The 22,921-nt window shown below is 40.8% G+C and overlaps 1 long non-coding RNA gene across 2 annotated transcripts in view; it reads right to left on the reverse strand.

The window, feature by feature from the left end:
• LOC140695622 (uncharacterized) overlaps positions 1 to 22,921 on the reverse strand; it is a 233,488-nt gene that overhangs the window by 90,143 nt on the left and 120,424 nt on the right. Inside the window, exon 1 of one of the 2 annotated variants that reach the window (XR_012071314.1) lies at positions 11,362 to 11,525. The exons of the other annotated variant lie outside the window; for it this stretch is intronic. This is a non-coding gene — a long non-coding RNA (uncharacterized lncRNA). Of the gene's footprint in view, positions 1 to 11,361; positions 11,526 to 22,921 lie in introns of those variants that run through there. 2 annotated transcript variants of the gene reach the window in all.

The following is a 22,921-nucleotide window of genomic DNA, read 5'->3' on the forward strand; positions in this document are numbered from 1 at the left end:
AGTTGCTCCCTCTTTCGCACATTGTTCTTTTGTCTCTTGGCACCCTGTTCGCAATCCTCACAGAACTTTTCAAATTTGAAATTATTTATTAATATTATGTTTATTTTTTCCCTTTCTTATTAGATGGGGAGGACCACTGCAGGTAGGGACTGTGTTGTTACATTTACCACTACTTTTCCACCACCAGCCTTGTGCTTGACACATAGGAGGAACTTAACAAATATGTGTAGATTAGTTAGAGACAGTTTAAAACGAATACTGAATCTCAAAAAACTTCCTTATTTATAATCACCTGAAAACTGCCTTAAAGGGCCTCAAAAATCCCATAACAACTCATTTTATTGCTTATGTAATTTTTAAAACTTGAAACCTGAAAATCTGACTCAATTAAAACAGATGACTGTGATACTTAGGAATACAGTTTAGTCCAGAAAACAAGGTGAGTGTCTGTTAACTGGCATGTATCACTTCCTGAAGGACTCTTAACTATCTACAGGTTTATAACTCCAAGTGAATTTCCCCTCAATCCTTTCCTTTTATCCTGACTTGACCCAACTTTATGAAATTACCACAGCTTGTTTGATAAGGGCCATGAATGTTCAGTTCCAAGTGAATGATGAATCATGACACCACCTGAGAACACAGGAAGAATCCAGATGCAAGACTTTCCTGCTACACCCAGACAGCTCTCTCTATGCCACTCCTTTAAATCTGCCAACTAACACAACACAGACTAGATCAGACGGATCTCGAGGAGCTCACTGTCGGGAGGAGCCGTATTCCTCAGGTATGTATCAACTGTCCTGCTACAGACGCTTGGCTTAATTCCCAGCACCCACTTCTTCAGGGAAGAAACAGAAACACAAAATTGATTATGCAGAAAAAACTAAGCCCTAAGAACTGACAGACAGAATAAGATAATACTAATGACTGTGGATGTGACATTTTGGTCAGTCTAGTCATCACCGCAAGATCCTTCTATTCTCTTGGTGCTCTCTCTTGGTGCTAGGAATAATCACCTGGGCTAACCTTACAAACGCTATTAGCTACAAAAGGAAAACAGTATCTTCTATGTCATAATTCTTGGTTTTAATGGAAAAAAATTCTTAGAAATGATCATGGAACCCAATTTTTGAAGTGAACTACTCATGTGGTATAGTAATAAGCTATTTCTGTGTAGTAATAAGAGCTTGTCTTATCACATCCAAAGGAAACCAACTGCTAGGAGAGAGCATCCCCCTGTCCCTCTCATCCTGTAAGACACTTGAAACATCTGCACTAGTCTCCTGCAGGCGGCTCCAACCCTGTGGGGATGTTATTCACAGAAAATCCTATTCACCTTGAAAGGCCTTCCTCTGGTCTCAGGGGAGGTGGAAACGAAAGTAGGAGGAGCCCAGAGGAGGCTTCAGCGGTTGCTTGGAGAGGTCGCTATTGACAGAAGCACAGGTGGGGAGGAAGTTGTACTAATTAACTGGACCTGACTCTTCAGCTCTGTTGGTCTCCTAAGCCCGGGATGACACCTACTTCCCCCAGCGTGCTCTGGCTAAGTTTAGAGATGCTTCCTTAGGAGGAGACTGAGTAAGTTTGCATTTTGAAGTCAGACCAGCCAGATTTGAATACCAGTCCTGCCACTTCCTGGCCATGTGACTTCACTGTGTGACTTCACCAAGTTAACTTAGCCTCTCTGAGTTTCAAGTTTCTCATGTGAAAATGTGCATACTATCAGAACCTCTCGCTGTGGATTGTGTGTGTGTGTGTGTGTGTGTGTGTGTGTGTGTGTGTGTGTGTGTGTATTAAAGGAAGTTCTGAGAACTGTGAAAGTATAAAATGAGTGCTAAATAAACATGGTCAGTGGCTGTGGACATTGCTGCTTTCTTTCCATCATTCACCCTCCTGCTCTTGGAAACAATCCTGCTCTTGTTTGGGTTTGCATAACCACCCCTACAGGGCCTTTGAATTTTGGGTGAAGCTCTGCACACCCTTGGCTCCACAGCCCTCTGGCTCCAGATGTGCGGTGCCCGGCTCAATCCAAAACTAATCAACACAGTTTCACCTCCTGGCCGTGGTTCTGGGTCCTAGGGTGGGTTTGCGACCTCATTTAGTCCACTGAGACTTGAGATCATTGCTGGGGACTTCTGAGAAAGAAGCGTCCTTGATGTTATGAGGGAACTTCCAGGAGGGAGGTGACATCATCATCGTCATCATTGCTATTGCATTTATTATTATTGTAGATGACAACTGCAGGTTTTCTGGAGGGTTCTGACATTTGCCTTTTGCCACCATAAGCCTGCCATCGAGGGAGGAGTCAGAGCTACTCCCAAAATAGACTCAAGGCATTTACTGAATTTCATGAGTAAAGGGACAGGGACAAAGTTAGAACCTCCATAGGATTCCTTACAGGCTAGACTCTGAGATCACGGCCAAGGAGCTGAGCAACTTGGGGTCCACTGCTGTGTCTCAAAAGCCTTTTGAAAATGCTTCAGGAATTTTGAACTGCAACAGGGCAGCAAGTTATGTTACATCAACAATCCTGGAAAAGCAAGTTCTCCAAGGTCCTTGCCTTCCTTCCAATAACACGGCCACCACAGAGGGAATTATTCTGTTGTCTTTTTACCAGTTTTCTAAAAGCAAAAGCAATGGCATCTGAGAGAATACTGAGGTTGCAAAACTTGCTATTTGAAACCCACTAGTGAGGTACAAATGTAGGTACTCGCAATCAACGGCTTGTGGGCCAATTATGAGACGTAGACCAGTTTTCACTGTCAGGGGATCAGCTGTCTCTCAATTTCTCCTTCCTCCCTGGAACCAAAGTTCCTTCCCTTTGAGAGAACTACCCGGGGGCAATAAAAGCAGTAGCCGACGAATGTCTCCAACTTCACGTTAGCAGGTGGTTCATCTACCTTGGAGACAACCTTGGCATGCCAATTTTCAAAGCCTGCCAACCTTCATAGCAAAGCACAGTAAACTAACCAACATTTATATTTTGTTTTGTTGCTTGTTTCCCTGTAATGCTTATATTTTTTTTAGCTTAATTGAATGGTAACCAGGCCCAATATTTATTCTTGATTAACCAGAAACACCAAGTTACAATCCACTGGACAAAGTGAAGACCTCCAAAGGCATTTAATCATATAGATAATATTTAAGTAAGAAAGGGTAAGGATGGAACCAAGCCTGATTCTCAGTAGCCTTTTGAAAATGCTTCATGAATTTTTAACAGCAAAGAGGATGAGAACTTTGTCTTTATGACTCAGCTGAAGGATGAATCTTCATAACCCACTGGTTTCATTTGAAGTTCAGAAAAAAGAACACTGTCTACTAAAGCATCAATATCACTGGTTATAGCACCCTGGGTTTCCCTTGGAGACTTGGCTCTGGCATATACATCTACAACAAGCCTCAGGCTCAGGGAAAGAAACATGGTGAGTGCTTGACGAATTTTAGCAGTCGTGATAATCTGACCAAGGGTTGATGAAACATTCTGTATGAGCAACGTAACACACCTATGGTCCATGTCATAGACTAGACTGAGTACCGGCCTTCAAGGAATTACAGTCTAAACAGTGACCATGTAGAATTAAATCAATCCGAGAGCAAGCTGAGGATTTAGGATAACTCCTTCAGTGATCAGTGTGGCTCCTGCTTCTGTCCTTGGCCCTCAGAGACATCAAAGCTAGACAAGAGTGCTACAAGGTTAATACTGGGAGTCCTGAGTTCTACTCCCAGCTCTACCCTCAGAGCAGGAATACATAATAACCAACAATATGTGGTTTAAAAAACACTGTGTTGGAAAATCAGAAGATTCTCTCCAAGCTCATATCTGCCTGTGGTTCACCCTGGATCTCATTTGGGGGAGTCACCTCCACTTCTCTAGGGGTAAATGGCTCACCTGTGAGTCCAGACACAGGGGAAGGGCCCCTCCTGGTGGGTTTATCTTAGTCATGCTTTCTGGGAAATGGACCACTCGAGCACAGGAAACATTTCCAACATTGAGAGGGGTTTCAGAGTCCACATGAGGGCCCGAGCCACCACACATGGTGATTCTTAAGATGCCCGAGTGTGCACTGCAGAGTGCTATGAATGAGTGCAGCACTGGTCCTTACTAAATGCTGGACAGCCAAATCCTGGGCCCGCCTTTAGCCTGAAGGAAGCTCTAACACCTCTCTCCTCCTCAGATTGATCCAATTCTGCTTTCCCCAAACTTCAGAGCCCCTTCCCCTTACAAATACATTCCTGCCATTGTTTCCATGAGTTTATGACTTAAAGACTAAAGCTGAGGCTGGGTTTCCCTGCTAGGTACCTGTCAACTTTGGCTCTTGGCCCCACAACACAAGAGCCTGTTAGAACATGGGGACAAAAGCTTAGCTAGATTTTCAGGATGGGGAAGGGAAATGTATCAACAGCAGCAAGAATGAAACATGAATTAAATTATCAATAGGTTGTCTCATCACACATCAGCGTGGGTGGCACAAGCAGTTCAATGATCTGTTCCTCTTCCACATACCAGTTTTAAGTTCATTAAAAGAAGAGGGGGAAAAATCCTTATCCTTGTTGCGGAGACTCTCAGCTCTCCTTAAATATTTTTGGCTACCTTCTGGGTAGCAGAAGTACTGATGTAGCTGAAAATATGGATACTTATGGAAAAGATGTTTCCCAGCTTCTCTGCAGCTAAATGTGGCATTGTGGCCAAGGTCTGGCCCGTGGAGGTAAGTGGGAAAGTCATATGCAAATTCTATGTGTGCAGAGTGTCCTTAAAGAGATGGGGCATGTCTTTCTTTGACCTTCCTCTTTCCTACTGGCTGGAATGCAGTTATAGAGCCTGAGGCTCCAGCAGCAACCTGGGGCCCCGGGGCGCACCTTGCATGTTGAAGATGCTAGGCTAGAAAGATGGGCGTGGTCCAGGCCCTGGTGACCTCGCAGAGCTTCAGCACCAGCCCTGGACTGCCTACCTCCCGACTTCTCCTAGCTGACCAGAAATAATCTCCTATCTTGAAAAGCATTAACTATCATTTTGAGCTAACCCAGCTGATATTCCTCAAGGTATATAAGGTAACACCAGGCTTTATCTTTTCAGAGAATTCCACAATTCCAGCAATTCCACAATTCCTGGGAAAAATACAGCAATTTCATGTTACCAGAGAAAACACGTGAGTTGGGAGTTCTGACGTTTTTGATGAAGACATGTACCTGTCTGCATGCACGTGTGCTTCACTGTATTTCTGGAAGAGAAGCTAGCTTGAGTTTTGAGGATGAAGTGACAGGCTGGCCCAGCAGGTGCACATGCTTGAGTGTCTGCAGAGCCTCTGAGACTGAGACTCAGCAAAGGAGTCAGCTCCACAAGCTAGGTGTGGTCACTGGGCTAGAGGGATGAGTATGAAGACACTGAAAAGGTAAAACTCAGCTTGCTTCCAAATCCTAACTTGCTTGGATTTAGACTCAAGCCATGAGGTGAGAAGGATCTGAAAGTTAAAACTAAAATAAATCTGTTCCCTAAAATATTTGGAGAGATTGGGAACAGAGTCACACAGTTTGGGGGCCTGCATAGCATAATAATGGGGCATCAAGAGGAGGCAATGCTGGTGATGGCAGGAGGTGGTAGGTCATGGTAGGTGGTGGCAGGTGGTGGTGGCAGCATTGGGAGCAGCAGTAGTGCCGTGTACAAGCAGACAAGGCACCACCATGGCCTTGACAGCCAAAGAAAGAGGATGGCTTCAAAGATAGCAAGGGGCGTTGACAAGGGTTGTAGTTTTCCAGTGGTGATGGGAGCCATGGAAGATGGGAGAGCTGCCCATCAATAGCAGGAGCTGTCAGACAACCCGGATGGCAGGGACCGGGCATCTGCAGCAGCAGACACCTGTGGAAATGAGAAGAGAGGCCAGGAGAAACAGGGTGGATGCCACATGGATGCTGAGAAGACTTACTGTTCTGAAACATTTAAATTATTTCTTAGGGTTCTTCAAATTTATCTGAGGATTGAAAAGAAAGTTTTACAAAGAGTTTGAGATCCTGTAATATTAAGCAGGGGTGACAGCAGAGAAATGCTGTTTATTACTATCAGTGTGACCTCCTTTGGACCTGAGGTTCATGTGGCCTGAGGAAAACATAGATTACATTTTTTTAAAGGGCTCTTACAGCTGATTGTTGTTGTTTTTCACTGTGTAACATTCAGTTTACCAATATATGGGCTGGAGACAGGCTAAAATGATCCTTTCCAACAACTACCTAAAGGCATTTTAAATTGGAAAAGAGACATTTGCCTTCAAGAAGCTACTATTTTCTTATGTGTGCAATGTGTACGAGACAGTAAGTAGAAGACAGGACTGACATACTATTCTGATAAAAATGGAAAGAAACACTACAAGGACAAATAATCTTTTACATTTGAAAAGGAAGAGAAATGGAGAGTAGGTGGTCAGCCAAGAAAGCACTTGAAAATGAAAGTTTCTAACTGGTTTTGAGAATAAGACCTTGACTTCTACCTTCTGCAAAAACATTGAATCAACTCAAGTTTGACCCTTCTCAAGTCATCCTCCATAGTACAATGAAGAATTGCTGAAATCTATTCATTCATTCATTAAATCAAACATTACCTGACCATCTGCTGTATTCTAGGAGCTGAGATACATGCTACATGAAATTAGAGGAAGTTCAAAGATTAATAAAGCACATTTTTTGCCTTTAAAGAACTCAAAGCACATGGAATAAGTAGAAGAAGAGACAGATACACATAAATAGATCATCACAATATAATGTGATAAATGCATCTAAGTGACTTTCTGGTACAGGAGTGACAAATCTTATGGATGAATATGTGACATTTGAGGATGTGTGATCTTTGAGTTAGTCACAAACAATAAATACGGCTTTATTAAAGGTGGACTAGTTGGGTAGACTAGCAGGCCTTATAGTAGGCCTTGAGAAATTACAGAGAATGTTATTTTGGGATCATGAGAAAGAGTACAGTGCAGCTGGAGCAAAAGGAACATGACCAGGAACTGGGGAAGGTGAGGCCAGAATGATAGGTTGGGGCCAGCCTGAAGGGCATTGGGTGCTAAGCTAAGGAATTTGGACTCAAATCTTTAATAGTGGTGACTCATCGAAGGATTTTAAGAACAGAATGGCATGACCAAATTTGCTTAACTTGGCAGTTGTTCAATCAACACTTACTGAGTTTTTATTGGGTGCCCAACACCATTAGGGGGATAAAAGGAAGAGCACAGCTCAGGGAACTTAGGGTTCCAGGGCAGAGGTGACTGCACAAACATCCTGGTGTCATGGTCCTACAGGATGTGCAGGGCTTAGTCAGCCTGGGAGATGCGGGAGAGGGTCAGGAGGACCTGTGCCGAATCTTGAAGGACTCATCTGGCTGATGCGTGTCTCCAACTAGAATGGAATCTGATGGACTCTAGGAAGGACTCCTGGCACATAGTATGAAAAGAAGTGTCTGTTAAAATAAATACATTTTTAAAATGAAAGCAAAGACTTATCTGGTTTGTTCAGTGTCCAGAATGGAGACTGCCCACTGTAGATACATCACAGATATTTGTTGAGATATGAAGAAAAGGCAGGAAGGAAGGGTGGGCTGAGGTGAGGAAGAGCATTTTCAGTAGAAGGAACAAGGTGCATGAAAGCATGGAGGCATGAAAGAGGGTGTACAGCCGAATGCAGTTTGAGTGTTGAGGACTAGTGAGTATTGAGGCCAGCAAGGTGCTCTGAGGTACTATGATAAAGGTGGTACTGCGCTAAAGGGCTGAGGTTACCAGGTAGGTCACTGGAAGCCAGAAGGATTGTTAGAAAGGTGGTGCCTTCTAGAGAATGGGCCAAAGGGATAAAACTGGATTCTGTTGTGCCATAGCAAGAAAAAGATGAGAAGGAATGGACAAATCTGAATATTAAGGATGTAGAATAGCCAGAAGCTTGGACATTTATCAGGTGAGAGAGAGGAGAGAGGCAGAGCAGCCAGGATCCCACACATTTTCTTTCTTAGTTACACAAGGAACACACACATACATACATACACACATGTACACAGGTACATACACACACAGAGGTTTGGTGGAAGGGAAGTGTTTACTTCAGACATTGTGAGTTGAGGCTCCTGTAGCACATCTCAGTGTGTATGTTCAGAGACCTGTTGGAATTACAGATCTGGACTGAAGATGGAGGAGGGGCTACCCCGGGGAGATGACACATGAGCACACATTCATTCTTCCTGACTCACCTCGAGAAACAGCAGAAGAGACTAGAAAGTTAAATAAAGCCAATCAGTGCTAGGAAACAGGACGGGATACTCTTAAGGAGTGAAAATCATGAGAAATCTTTGAGGGATGAAAGCAGATGGATTGGACTGAAGAAGAAAATCACAGCTGACCTAATACTTGGGCAAAAGTAGGAATAGTTCTGAGGGAGCCTTGAGCACAGCCTGAGCAAATACAGGGGCCAGAAGGGGCTTCTGAACAAAAACAGAGAGATTGGGGTACCACAGGAGTGGCCCAGTGGGTTGACCAATTTTTCCAAAACTGGATTTAAGCATGAAAAGATGCTTTTAAAGCAGTGAGTTAGGATATAAATAAAGAGTTTTAAAAAGAGAGAAAGAGAAAGTAAAGATTAGAAAGTAAGATGAAATGAGGTGTGTAGTGAATTAAAAATCATGCCATGTAATAATAGAAATAAGAGCAAAAATAAACAAATGGGACTTAATTAAACTTATAAGCTTTTGCACAACAAAGGAAACCATAAGCAAAACAAAAAGACCACCTATGGAATGGGAGGACATATTTGCAAATGATGTGACTGACAAAGGCTTAATTTCCAGAATATATAAACAGCTCATTCAACTTAATAACAAAAAAACCAAACAACTCAATCCAAAAAGGGGCAGAAGACCTAAAAAAGCAATTCTCCAATGAAGATATACAAATGGCCAATAGGCACATGAAAAAATACTCAATATCACTAATTATCAGAGAAATGCAAATCAAAACTACACTGAGGTATCATCTCATGCCAGTGAGAATGGCCATCATTCTGAAGTCCACAAACAATAAATGTTGGAGAGGGTGTGGAGAAAAGGGAACCCTCCTACACTGCTGGTGGGAATATAATTCAGTGCAGCCATAATGGAACAGTATGGACATTCCTCAAAAAACTAAAAATAGAGTTACCATATGATCCAGCAATCCTACTTCTGGGTATTTATCTGGAGGGAACTCTAATTCAAAAAGATACATGCACCCCAATGTTCATAGCAGCACTATATACAATAGCCAAGATATGAAAGCAACCTAAATGTCCATCGACAGATGACTGGATTAAGAAGCTATGGTATATTTATGCAATGGGATACTACTCAGCCATAAAAAATAATAAAATAATGCCATTTCCAGCAACATGGATAGATGTGGAGATCATCATTCTAAGTGAAGTAAGCCAGAAAGAGAAAGAAAAATGTTATCAGTCACATATGGAATCTAAAAAAAAAAAAGGAAAAAAATGACACTATTAACTTATCTACAAAATAGAAACAGACTTAGACATAGTAAACAATCTTATGGTTACTGGGGAAAGGGGGTGGAAGGGATAAACTTGAGAGTTTGAGTTTTACATATGTTAGCCACCATATATAAATATAGATTTACAATTTTTTCTTCAGTTTTTTTTACAGGGAACTATATTCAATATCTTATAATAACCTTTAATGAGAAAGAATATGAAAATGAATATATGTATGCATATATATGACTAGGACATTGTGCTGTAACCAGAAACTGACACATTATAACTGACTGCACTTCAATAAAAAAATCATGCCATGAAATCCCACCCACTTGCTAGAGAGACATGTGTCACAAATTTGGCTATAAATTTTTGATCAATGAGAAAAGAGAAACAATCTCTTTATATAATAACTACCACCATTTAAAGGGTTATAAACAAATCAGTTGCTTTTAATATGATTTATACAAATTCAGCCCAGAATTTTGTTTATGTTCAGAGGAGTCATAGGATTAGACGTGGTGGAGACAGTGAACTTATCAGCTATAACATGTCTGCTTGGTGCCAGGCACTACTCCCATATTTTCTAATTTAATATTCAAAACAACTTTGCTCTTAGTCCAAATCCAGTGGGCTTTATATTGTCATTTGCTTCCCCTCAGAAAAAGGAGGTCCTATGTACTTTTGCTATCTGCAGAGTACTTAGTGCAAAATGAAGGTTGATTCCCATGATGTGTAACAATGCTTTGTAAAGAAATCTTCCACATGATTTGAATCAGAGGACTTTCTCCAAGATTACTGATACTCACAGCCATCCTTTAAGATTATAACACATTCTTTTGATCCTTGTTATCAGGCAAGGCACAATATTACTCCTTCTCAGAGAGAGTTGATTGGCCCAACACAAAACTTCCTGGCATCACTAGTAAATTCATTATCCAAAGCTTTGTAACAGAACAGTTTGGCCGTGGGATGCTGCCCACAGGTGTTCTGTGAGGTATTACAGAGAGAAGCCAGTGTTACCCCAACTGAGTCCAATCCTTGAGTCAATTTACCTGGAAGCTTAAATGTACATTTTAAGGTAAAATTTGATATAAATGCCTATTAATTAACAGTCCAGATGTACACTGAAATAGGAAGATGGTACAATTTGGATTCCGTAGCTTTCAAGTATGATTCTCTGGCCCTTCCAGATATCCCATGACTACACTGATACCCTTTAATATATTCCTTTTCTCTTTTAGCTAGCTAATGTGGATTCTGTGCTCTGCAACTAAGAACCTCAAGGCTTTCTATCTGTAGAGAAGAAAGAGGTGAAGCAGTAAGATTCATGGTGGACATTAAGCTATAATTAAATACTAGGTAAAATGTGTACAGGTGCTAGAAATACATATTGTTGCCCTTGTGTCATTCATTGTTACATTATTTCCTTATTTAGATTTGAACTGCCTCAAAGACAAAGGCATCACCTTCTCATCAGAGTACAGTATTTAAGAACATGGGTTCTACCACCAGACTGCCTGATAGGAATCCTGGCTTCACCGTTTTCTAGCTGTGTGACCTTGGGCAAGATACTTAACTTCTCTGTGCCTCAGTGTCGTCATTGGTAAAATGAGGAAAATATTTGCGCTTTCTTGTAAGTGTTCAGATTCAATGTGACAATTACCATAAAGGGCTTATCACAGTCTCTGCAATGTGATAGGACTGATGAGAGACTAGCTGTCATTATTATCACATCATAGTTCCACAGAACTTGCTATCATGACAGTGGCAGATAGCTAGTGTCAACAAAGGAGTAGAACAGTGAATGGAAATCACCTCAAATCTTGTAGTATTTTAGTAGCTGATGAAACACACCCTTCTCACCTTCTGAACTTTGAGGTTTTCCTTGAAGGTTTTTTTTCTTGCTCATTGATGGAGCAAGGTGAGTGCAGAAACTGTCAACTTGCTTTAGCATCCTCAGCCTTCTTACCCAACTCACTTCAGCCATATAGCTCCATTTATATATCTTCCTTCTCAGATCTCCTCTATAGCTGATTTCACATGAAAATCTCTACAGGCAGAGTGTTTATGCAAGTCTCTATGGTGACACTCCATTCTCTGGTCTCCACGGTGACACTTGCAAACACTTATAACCTCTCAAATTCATTGTGTTTATCTGAAACATCTACTGATTTGATTTATCAGCCTAAGCCTAAGCCATGTATAACCACACAGATTTATGTCTTTCCAGGAATAAAAAGAAAGGAGACAATAAAGTGAAATGACATTTAGGGCACGTCTCATATGGGAATAATCCTCTAAAAAATACATGGGGAAACCAAAGCCCAAATTTTTATTTCATCCTTTAAATATATATAGAATGCATAGTTAGCATGTACAATTTTTACAAGTTGTCCTTAATGGTAGAACAACTGTAATCTCAGTAAAAACAAAGATGTGTGGGATGAACATCACTGAGTCAGTAATCACAACACTGGAAATTTAGATCTACTCTTAGGCTGACCTACCATCCCAGGACTGAGGGGTTTCCTGGTACATGAGACATTAGTGATAAAATCAGAACAGCCCTGAGTGTACTCATTTTCTTATGTGAGGGGCTGGAGAAAGTCATTGCTGTGGTTCCTTCCAGACTGAATATTTTGTGATTGTGCAAAATACAGCTGGGTGTTCTCCCTCAGGAGCACCCAAGTTCACTGTAAGCATAGTATAACATGATTCATTTCCCAATTATACATGCATATTGGAAGTAAAAGTGCATTTCTTTTAGAGCTGAGTATGCTCAGATGTGATGGAGATCAATCAGCTAGTCAAGCTGTAAACTCTAGCCAATGGACTTAAATCGCATGCATCCTTCTTACTGGGGTTGTTCCTTAACATTTTCACCAAATAAGGAAAATCTGTTCTAGGGAATGGGGAAGAATGAGTGACATTTATTTCTCAAAGCAACTGTATTGTTTAGGGCACATGAGTCTGCCACTGCAGAACACCTCTAACCACCAGTAAGAAACTCACTAGTGTGCAGACTTCTGCATTCTCCTGATTCTGCCTGAGAAATGAGAATAGACGTTAAAAGATACAAGGTCAATATACCTCTTTGCTTCATAGCAAGAGAGAAAACAACATGCCCAAAATAAGGAATTATTTCAGAACCAATGTCCTTTTTTATTTCCACACAACTGGACGGTTCACCGTTTTATTCAGGAGCATGGGAGACTGGTGAGTTGGGCAGAGACGTTTTGAACAGAAGCAACATATTGATGTGTTTCCATTTCAATTCACAGCATTTGTATGTCTATGTGAAGAAAAATATTTGCTTTTGTAGAAAGAATATGTGAAAGATTCTTTTATTCCCCTGAAATGCATGTTTGCCATGTTAGGAGAGGCTTCGGTTTTCAGAGACAATTCTTTTGTAACTTGGTGACTCTGATGTGAAGCCTGGCTCACTAGCACAGCTTCACCAGTAGGCTGAAGTGTCCTGCAGGTTTATCTCTTTGTCTATCCTCTAGCTGTCTATCTTGAGGAATGTTAGTTATAAAACAACAATAATATAGAGAAAGATTAGAGAAAAAAAGACTTTTTAATCATGGTGTCTTTGTTAGAAATCCTTTAGACTTACCTATCTCTGTTTATTCCCATTCTATTTTCCCTAAAACTTACAAAAAATTAATTTTACTGATTTTTATTCATTATTATAAAATCAGTCCACTGCTTATTCACTTCTGCAGCGAGATGGAGTCTACTGTCACCTTCAATTTGTTTATTACTCCCCATCCTTGCCCTTGAAGGAAGAGGACAAGCAGATGTAGATACTGAAGTTCTGTTATGAGAAGTGGTCGATTTTAACAAAGAGTTTTGTTTGTCTTATGTGAGTGCTGCCACTGAAGGATTCAAGGATCTACCTTTGTTTTCTTGAGTTAGATACAGGGATGGGGCTTGCTGGCCTTGATCATGAGGGGCAGCAAAGATTGTGGACACAGCTGAGGGTGCAAAGGGAAAATGAACTTTCTAGTGTAAAGGGTGGGTCGATTCTCTGCAGTTTGAAAGGCAACCTCCATGGGAATAAGAAATGAGTATATGAACCATCCTCTCCATGGGAATAAGAAATGAGTATCTGAACCATCCTCTGAATTCTTTGCATGTTTGTGATCACCTCTGAATAAATTTGGGTTTGTTCTTGTGATGGATTTTACCTTACAAATATGGGAGGGGTGGCATTGTTGAGCAATAGCACCAAATGAAATCAGCCAGGATTGCTGTATCACTGTAGACAAATCCTGAGCTGCTGGTGTACTTGGTGTATCTTGTCAAGACGAGAAACTGGAAAGGGGCAGATGTGATCAAGCACTGAAATTGGCTGTGTAGCGCTCCATGATGAGAGAATGGATGAAGTCTTGGTAGAAACCTGAAACTATGCTTTCATGTGAAGGCTTATCAGTATGAGTCCATAGAAGATTTCCAAGAGAAGATGTTGGAGAATGAGGACTATGGAGTCTTGTATCACCCAACGTAGAATTTAAAGAAGGTTGAATTAGTCCGTGGCAGGATGGAAAGCAGACAAGCGGAATGCTGGGATTGGTGGGAGGGCCTGTCACTGTCGCATCTGGTCTCCTGGCCTCCAGCGCACACACGCCAGGATCTGATAGAGGAAGTGGGAAAGCAAGGAAGCTTGCGCTCCAGAGCAGTAGGTCCCAGAGAGCATGGGATGGTATCCACGAAGGCTGTAGATCAAGGGCCAAGGGAGGGTTTTAAACCATTGCTTGAACACATTTAGAAATGCTCTGGGGACAGACTGTCTCAAAGAGCAGAAAACATAGGAAGACTGTGGTAAGATTAGAGGATCCCAGCCTCCATCTGGTCCAAGAGGCAAAAGCTTAGATATGGGGTGCACCCTGGATGGTCTGCTGGCTCCAAGGAGAGTTTCTGACAGAGATGTGGTTGCCAACGGCATACACAAGCAATGCCAAGCAAAGAGAAGACGAGATCTTTCAGTTTTGTTTCCTTAAATTGGTTCAGAAGATTCAGGAAAAGCTCAAATCTAGCAGAAACCACAAATGGCCAGGAACTGTGGACCTAACCGGGATGTTCATAAGGTTTGGGTCTCAGAGGTTCCTCTCTGCTGCCTCCATGAATTCTGAAGGGAGATCTAACAGGCAGACATTGTCTTCAGCTGGCAGAAACAGATTCCCTCCCTCCTGCAAAATTCAGTGGCTGCATCAAGCAGGGTTGAGTCAGAAAACAGAAACTAGTCTTCAATATTTCAAAAAGAGGGCATTTATACAGGAATTTGTTAGACTGATGATGAAAGAACCAAGAAGCCAAATAGGATTCAGTGAGGAACCCAGCTGATCAGCAACGAGAGAAAGCCCATCCCAGAGCCAGTTGCAGAGATGAGAGGACGAGGTGGTGATGCTGGGTCCTAGGACCTGGGATCACCTGCCAGGAGGTGGTTTCCCCATGGAGAGAAGGTTCTCTGCTGTGAGTTAGTCCCTCGCCCTTGCCGGAGTCTCTCCTGAAGCAGAGAGAAAGGAAAAAAACCTCTCTGGCTTTTTCCTTCCTCTTGCCGTGCAGTATTCTTCCAGTGCCTCCCATTAGCTGACTCTCTGGAAAGCAGAAGGCCAGAGAGCCTGGTAAATGTCATTCTCTGAAAGATAGAGCAGAACTGAAAAGGGCACCATGGCTGAAATAAAGCAGAGGTTTGCTTTTCTCCTCACATGAAGGAAGTCTGGATGTAAGGTGTCTGATGCTAGTACAGTGGCTCAAGATACTAGCAGGAAGCCCAGCTGCTTCTCCCACTTCATCCTCCATTCTTTGTGTGCAGCTTTCACTGTTAACATCCCTTTATGGTCCCAAGTGACAGCTGTTGCTCCAGTGGTCATGTTCATCTTCAAGCAGGAAATAGGATGGCTGGACAGCACATAAAGAAGCTTTCCAGAAGCCTTGTCCCAAGACTGCCACTCACATGTAATTAGCTATTCCTGCTAGTGAACTAGGCTTAAAAATGTTGCTTTTCAGCTGGGCAAATTACCCTTGCATTCTGCCTTTAAGGAAAGGGAAGACTGGATATTGGGCAAACCACGGCAATCTCTGTCACAGAAAAAGAAAGACTGGCATTTAAGATGGAGCAAAAAATACAGCAGTATGGCTGGGCAGCATCTCAGCGCAGCATCTCGGACACAATCCCAAGTCTCACAATACAGAGAAGTCCAAGGCAGAGAAAGGAGGAGGGCAAGTGCTAGGTTAGGATTGGGGGTTACTATTTTATAGAGCTCCGTTCAAATCTGAGTAGATATCTGCAGAAAGTATGAACATGGAGTATAATTTTGATCAATTGCAAGTAAGGCTGGGTTCTCTCTCTGGTAATAGTGTTCCAGATTTTTGGGGTACATAAAAGAAATATCACACTCATTCGTTCATGCATTTATTCATTGACTTATTACTTCAGCAAATACTTGGGCAGGCACTGTACTACACGCTGGGATCTTAGAGGTGAACAAAGAGCCATGCCTGCTTTAATTAAGCTTAAAGTCCTTTCCGTGGGCTCCTTAATCTCTGGCCTAAAGTTCACAAATGAATAACCTGTGAGCCACATAGATGATTTATTTCCTCTACAGAGTGTTAACTAACACAGTATTTTTAAAAATGCATACTAATTGATAGCTATTATGAGTTCAATTTTGTCCTTCCCTGCAAAATACATGTTGAAGTCCAAATCCCCAATACTTTAGAATGTGACCTTAACCGGAAAGAGGGTCATTGCAGATGTAATTAGTTAAGATGAGGTCAACTGGTAGGATGGGACCTTGCATCCATTCAACGTGCCTGGTGTTCTTATACGAAGGAAAGAAGAGACACAGACATGAAGGGAAAATACTATGTGATGATGGAGGCTCAGACTGGAGGGATGCAGCTGCAAGCCAAGGAATGGCAAGGACTGTGGGCCAGCACCAGAAGCTAAGAAGAGGCAAGAGAGGATTCCACCCGGAGTATGAGAGGAACCAAGGCCATTCTGACATCTTGGTTTTGGACTTCTAGCCTACAGAACTACGATAGAGGACATTTCTGGGTTTTTTTTTTTTTTCCTGTCACCTAGTTTGTGGCACTTTGTTATGGCAGACCTAGAAAACTAATATAATAACAAACATTAAAAATTTTAAAAATATTTTTACATAAAAATTCAGATTTCCAATTTCTCTTGGAGGACAGCAGATCTGGCAACACTGGATCCTATCTTAATGGTCGTAGTGGTGGAGCTGAGTAACCGCTGTATTCTCCAGGGACACCAGCTGACTGGTCTACTTTTCTGTGGCTCTTAATAGGAATTTGTATTTGTACCCGACTGTATCCAGCTTTATTTTCTGCTTTCTGGCCACAGCCTTACCTGATGGACTTGACCTCTGAATTCTGTGTTGTCAAAGGGCAACAGGTATTATTCACCCAAACCTCAGTGGAGATTTCTCTGCCCATCCTATTTAATATTGTATTCCACAGTCTATTCTCTGCTTGCTTGCTTTCTATCTATCTATCTTAGTTTTTTAACATCTATTTGCAGTAAAATGTAAGTTCCCCAAGGGAAAATATTTGTCTATTTTGTTCACTGTGGCAGCCTCAGTGTCTAGAGCAGTGCTTTGCCTGTGAATAAAGAAAACTATGGAATGCAAAAGCTGTAACAAATCCCATAAATTCAGTCCCCACTTTTTTAAGCTTCAAGGAAACTAAACAGGCTGAGAGGAGGGCCATGATTTGACAAAGGTCATATAACCAATTAGTAACTGAGGGAGTCAGGATTAGGACCTATGTTTTCTGTCCCCTAGTCCAATGATTGTTCTGTGATTCCAGGCTGCCTCCATACTGATGTAATTGTAGTGTTTGGATTTTAAGTACAGAAGTATCAAAATGGTAATAAAGAAATGACAGTGTTTATATATTCTATCTAATTATTTATTGGCTAAATGCTTTCAGAACAAAACTGCAAAAAATCTTAGTTCATGTTCCTGATACCTGAAAAGGTGACAGGAGATTTACTGCCTCTTTCATGATTATTCATATTAAAGATTTAATCACTACAGTTGAGTAAACACCTCTTCTGATTGCAGCTTTAGAAGGGAACCCAACTGATTTCTTGATAGCTATATTCTGTCTTTTGCTAATGAGATAGTTTAAAAAAAACATTTCCACCCACAAGGTTTGAAATATAATATAATGCTAGGAAGTCAAATAGTGTTTTTTCATTAATTAACCCATATGACCTTCATAGGAAAGTTCAGTCTGGTTGTTGAAAACAGAATACCATGTCAAAAAGAGGCGAGTATGTGTTCACCACTATATGTCAGTCATTCATTCATTCATTCAACAAAAATGTAATGAGGTCCAACTACATGCCAGATCTCTCCAATGACTAAAACCAAATAATGTATCTACTGAGTAGAGCTTGTGTTCTAAAGCAGTGTTTTCCAAAGTTGCTTAATGGTAGGAGTTGCCTTGGCGTGGGCACTGGTAAAATATACAAATTCCTAATCTCTACCCTAGACCTACAGAATGAGAATCTCAGGGAAAGAGTTGGAAATCAAGTGTTTAGCGAGGCTTCAAGTTCATTTTTATCAGGCAAGTTTCAGCAAACCTTTAGTGGGAGATAGTGACAGTCACCAAGTATTTATACTAATGCATGTGCAATTTAGAAAATGAATGTTATGGAAAACTGTATATAGTGACTGTTCATTAACTGTTTATTCAGTATGGATTTACTGAGTACCGAATATGTGCCAAACACTCCTTGAGGCGCTAAGGCTACAATGCATGAACAAAACAGATCAGATCTCTGCCCTCATGGAGTTTTCATTTTAGTGAGAGAAACAAACAATGAGTACATACTCAGTGAGATAGTTTCACATGTTTGTAAGTGCCATTCCCTTTAGGGAAGCCTTTCTGTGCCAGGTAACCAGGCTAGGAGAAAAAGGAGGAGAAAGGCAAGAGGTTGGATATGAAGTGCTTCCCTGCCATTCTGTGGGCCAAGCCTCAGGGACGGAGAAGTACTCAGATGTGTCTGAGCTGATTTCAGAACAAGAGTCTTGGTCTGTCCCTCTCTAGGCCCATCTGGAAAGACTGCATGCTTCTCAGAGAAGCCCGGGGGTTGGCACTATCCACTATATCCAACAAGGCACTGGGAGGAGAATAAAATTGGCTGGGAAGAGTGCTTAAAAGATTGTATGGAATGTCTTTTCTACTCCATTGATTCTCCATGGCTTTCCTCTGGAGTGTGAGAGATCTAGAAGATTCTCCACATCTGGGGGAGGGAGTGACATGTGGAAATAACTAAAGGTATCAGCTGATGAACTCACTAAACATGAGGGATCACTGTGGAAGTGGTAATATGTAGCTAAGAGCCGCAGCGTGGATTACCCAAGCCAAAAGTCTAATGGGAAGCATAGCCAGACATCAAAGCATCAGTAGCACCACCAAAAGCAGAGATAAGAGACAAATGGGCAAGAGGAAACCATGGGGCTTCAACCACGATAGGCTAACTTGACTTAATTACAGAAGTTATAGTCTCTCCAAAGGCAGATCCAGTAGGAACCAGAGAAGAGAATGCCATAAAGGTCAGACTCAATCCCACCTCTACTCCAAGAGGGTAAAATAGCCATCCTAACAAGGCACTATCTTGAAAAAAAGAAGAGAGAGATTGCTTTAAGTTACAAAAGATTTTTAAAATTATGAATATCTGAATATTTTCAAATATACACAAGAATAGAATAGTATAATAAATTCCATATGTCTATCATTCATATTTTAGATTTATGTTGCTCTTATTTCTTCTACAACCCAATCCTCTTTTTTGAAAAAACATTTTATACCAAGTCCAAGACAGCATGTCATTTTGCCTCTGTGGACTTCGGTAGGCATATCAAGAAATATAATTTCTTTTTTTAATCTTTTATTTTTTTATTGAAATACAGTTAATTTACAATGTTGTGTTAGTTTCAGGTGTACAGCAAAGTTATTCACTTACGTTATTACAAGACATTCCCTGTGCTATACAGGAGGTCTTTGTTGTTTACCCATTTTATACATAGTAGTGCATATATGTTAATCCCAAACTGCTAGTTTATCCTTCCCGCACCCTGCTTTTTTCTTTGGCAACCATAAGTTTGTTTTCTATGTCTGCGAGTCTATTTCTGTTTTGCAAATAAGTTCATTTTGTATTTTTTTAGATTCCCAATATAAGTGATATTATATGATATTTGTCTTTCTCTGCCTGACTTACTTCACTTAGTATGATAATCTCTAGGTCCATCCATGTTGCTACAAATGGCATTATTTCATTCTTTTTTATTTCTGAGTAATATTCCATTGCATACATATACCATATCTTCTTTATCCATTCATCTGTCAATGGATAGTTAGGTTGCTTCTATGCCTTGGCTATTGTAAATAGCGCTGCTCTGAACATTGGGATGCATGTATCTTTTTGAATTACAGTTTTCTCTAGATATATGCCCAGGAGTGGGACTGCAGGATCATGTGATAACTCTATTTTTAGTGTTTTAAGGAACTTCCATACTATTCTCCATAATGGCTGCCCCAATTTACATTCCCACCAATATGGTAGGAGAGTTCCTTTAAGAAATACAATTTTTAATATTACCACAAAGCTGTTATCACACCTTTAGCAATTAACAATCATTTCATGGATTATCTAGTATGCAATTCATTTTAAACATCTTTGATTATCTCAGATTGCCGTTTTCAGTTAGCTTGTTTGAACTGCGATTTAATCAATGGCAACATGTTACATTTGGTTGTTAGGTCACTTAAGTGTCTCTTAACCTAGAACAGCTCCCTTGAAATCGCCAGAGAAAGAATTTAAGAAGAAAATAAGATCAACCGGAAAAAACAAATCGTTACCCTATTTTGCTCACGAGCTGGAAACTGTACATTTTGACCCCATGACAACAATAAGAAGCATTAGTAGTCATGAAGCATCTCATCCAACTGGAAGGTAACTTTAGGAAATCTCCCTGGGCAAATTATATTTTCTGAAAAGCAACTAGAATCTGCTGGGGCAAAGGATCTTATTTAGGAAATATTTTTATGCACTATTCCTAAGGCCACTGGATCAACGTGCCCCTCAATTTCTTACTTGCCATCCTATAAATCCTGCAAGGCTCATTATCAGCAGCACCTACTCTGACTCATAGACTATTAAAGTTTGTTGAGAAATAACTTGGACTTCCCAGAAGACTAATTTACGTCAGAAAGCAAAAGGATAATCACAGCCATAAATCTTACAGCTATCCATGAGTGTATCTGGTAAAAAAAATTCAGTAGTATTCTGTTACTTTCGACCAAAAGAGGATGTTTATTTTCTTTTTTAACAATCCACAATGTCTTAAAAGCAACCAGCTTTATTGCTGTTCCTTTCCTGCTACTGTATAGAGTAACATCATGTAAACTATGGCTGAAGGACCAAAGTTCACTGTTAGTTTCCCTTTATTCAGTTTTATTGGCTGTTGGGAAACAAGGGAATAAATACTCAGAAGGAAAACAACACAATTTAGACAATGGTACAAATAAGTATAGAGAAGCCCTCACATGAAAAAAACATTATCAGTCTTCATTTGTGTGAATTCCCATTTTTTGAAATTGAATTCATTCCCTCTTATTGATTTACTGGTTAATTGCTACAAATGTGCCTCTGGGAATGATTCCTAAAAATGGTGATTAAGACAATCTCCTGAAATGCAGACTCTCCCTATAGCCAACCCATCTCATTCCTCTCTATGCTCACGTTAATATTTCTCTGGCCAGTGTCTGGCCAAAGACGGATTATTTATAGCAGAAACACCAGAGCTCAAAGCATCCTGCTTACCTTTTGTTGTCAAGGTAACAACTTAGATTTTTTTTCCCCTTCTGTTGAAAGTTCAGATTTCTGATGATATAAGTCACAGAGCTCAGGGGGATTTTTAAAATTGAGATAGCACTTTGTCAAAGCCAAATTAAAAACCAAGGCTTTAAAAACTTACAGACCATTTAAAATTGGATTGACAACACATAATTAACCCTGACGCCTCCATGGTCGTGCTTCGAGGACTTGTGGCTCAGTCTCCTCTCCACCACTTGCAGACATTTCTCCCGAGGATGGCAGCCTTCTCAGCCACTTACTGAATGTGTTATTTGCAAACACAATTGCTATTTCTCATTTGCATGAGGTGTGATATTCTTTAAAATTTTTTTTTCAATTTTATATTTAGAAATTTCTAAAACTGCAACAGAGATGATTTTGGAATTGACTTTGAAAGGGAATTTTAATCCAATGGTAAGTCCTATTTTAAGCACACTGATTAACTAAATTAATTCTCAAAATAGCACTCTAAGGTAGAAAATATTATCATCTCAAATCCTTTTTTACAAACAAGGAGGGTGAGACACAGATTGGGTAAGTACCTTAGTCCAGATCATAGTGTTATCAGAGCAGGCAGATAGTTAGACATGAGTAGAGAAAGGGGGACACAGTCCAAATGGTGGGGATTGGGCAAAAAGGAGGGACACAGGGCAAATACAGGAAACCATACACCATGTAAACAACAGGGGTTCCTGGGCAGAGAAAGGAAAGCAGGAACCCCTGGGCTGATAAGCAGTCACACACTTTGGGGTGACAAGTGGCCTGGAGGCTGACAAAGAAAGGTAGGAAAAGACAGGAATCTCCAGTGTCTGAATGTAACATTTTGCTCATTATGCCTTCATTTCAATAAAATTAGCCTTGCAAATTAGAAGTGCCCATCATTCACCGGCGCCATGACACTTCTGATCCAGACTAAATAAGGACAAAAATCTCTCCTACCTTTGGAAAAGTAGAGTTGGGATGACAATCAGGGAATACGACCCCAAACCCTTCCCTCCCTAATGAATATTCTGCCCATTCATTTCTACACTCTATGCAACCAACTTGCCAAAGAAACTCAGGGCAGCTGCTCACCTGAGCCTGCCTGCTCTCCCTTGGAGAGTGTACCATCTATGCCTTAATAAATCCCCACTTTACTTTCTCAACCTCTGCATCTTGTCTCTGAATTCTTTCTGTGACGGGATAAGAATCTAGTCACACAACAAGATTATAACAAGATTTACAATAACTTCTAGTTGCTTTTTACTGTGTGCACATGGGTTTTCATAATTACTGGAAGGCCAAGTTCATCTTCACAAAAAACCTTGTGTCGGAGGCTTACAGAGGACAGGCTGAGGAGTACAGAGAATCTTCTAGAGGCTCTTCAGGTGAGGAAAACAACCACAGACCCATCCTTTTCCCCCAAAGTCAAAAGTAATCACCATTTTCTACAGCATTTCTAGTTTCTAATATTCAAAGAGGGATCAAGAACACCAAGAAGTTTTAGCTAAACCTCTTCTTTTGGTTCTCTCCAGATAGTCACACAAT

Source organism: Vicugna pacos, chromosome 3 (genome assembly GCF_048564905.1).
Source record: "Vicugna pacos chromosome 3, VicPac4, whole genome shotgun sequence".
Taxonomy (NCBI): Eukaryota; Metazoa; Chordata; class Mammalia; order Artiodactyla; family Camelidae; genus Vicugna; species Vicugna pacos.